Source organism: Nicotiana tomentosiformis, chromosome 8, assembly GCF_000390325.3.
Source record: "Nicotiana tomentosiformis chromosome 8, ASM39032v3, whole genome shotgun sequence".
Taxonomy (NCBI): domain Eukaryota; kingdom Viridiplantae; phylum Streptophyta; class Magnoliopsida; order Solanales; family Solanaceae; genus Nicotiana; species Nicotiana tomentosiformis.
Genome location: NC_090819.1, coordinates 112,803,869 through 112,804,677, shown reverse-complemented (window position 1 = coordinate 112,804,677; position 809 = coordinate 112,803,869).

Below are 809 nucleotides of genomic sequence, written 5' to 3'. Positions count from 1 at the left end.
CTTACATGGTCCATATTGAACAACCATATATGGGAATTGGTTGATCTTCCTCCTGGAAATAAACCTTTGAGTTCTAAATGGATTTTTAAGAGAAAAATCAAAGATGATGGCACTATTGATAAATTCAAGGCAAGACTCGTAGTCAAAGGGTATAGACAACGAGAAGGTCTAGACTACTATGATACATACTCTCCATTTATAAGAATTACGTCCATACGGATGTTAGTAGCATTAGCTGCAGTGTATGGTCTTGAAATTCATCAAATGGATATTAAGACGGCCTTCTTAAATGGAGAGTTGGAGGAAGAAATTTACATGGAACAACCTAAAGGGTTTGTGGTTTCAGGTAAAGAAAAGAAGGTATGTAGACTTGTTAAGTCTCTTTACGGACTAAAACAAGCATCCAAACAATGGCATGCGAAATTTGACCAAACAATGTTGTCAAATGGTTTTAAGATAAATGAATGTGATAAATGTGTATACATTAAAAATATTCCAAATCACATAGTCATTGTTTGCCTATATGTGGATGATATGCTGATAATGAGTAATGACATTGCCAACATAAATGCTACTAAGCGTATGCTCAATAGCAAGTTTGATATGAAAGACTTGGAACTTGGATGGCAATGAAACGAGTTTTGGGATATTTAGAACATACCCAGAACTTTGACTTGCACTATAGTAAATTCCCTGCGGTGATTGAGGAATACTGTGATGCAAATTGGATCACCGGTTCAACTGATTCTAAGTCCACGAGTGGATATGTATTCACTATTGGTAGAGGAGCGGTATCTTGGAAGTCGTCC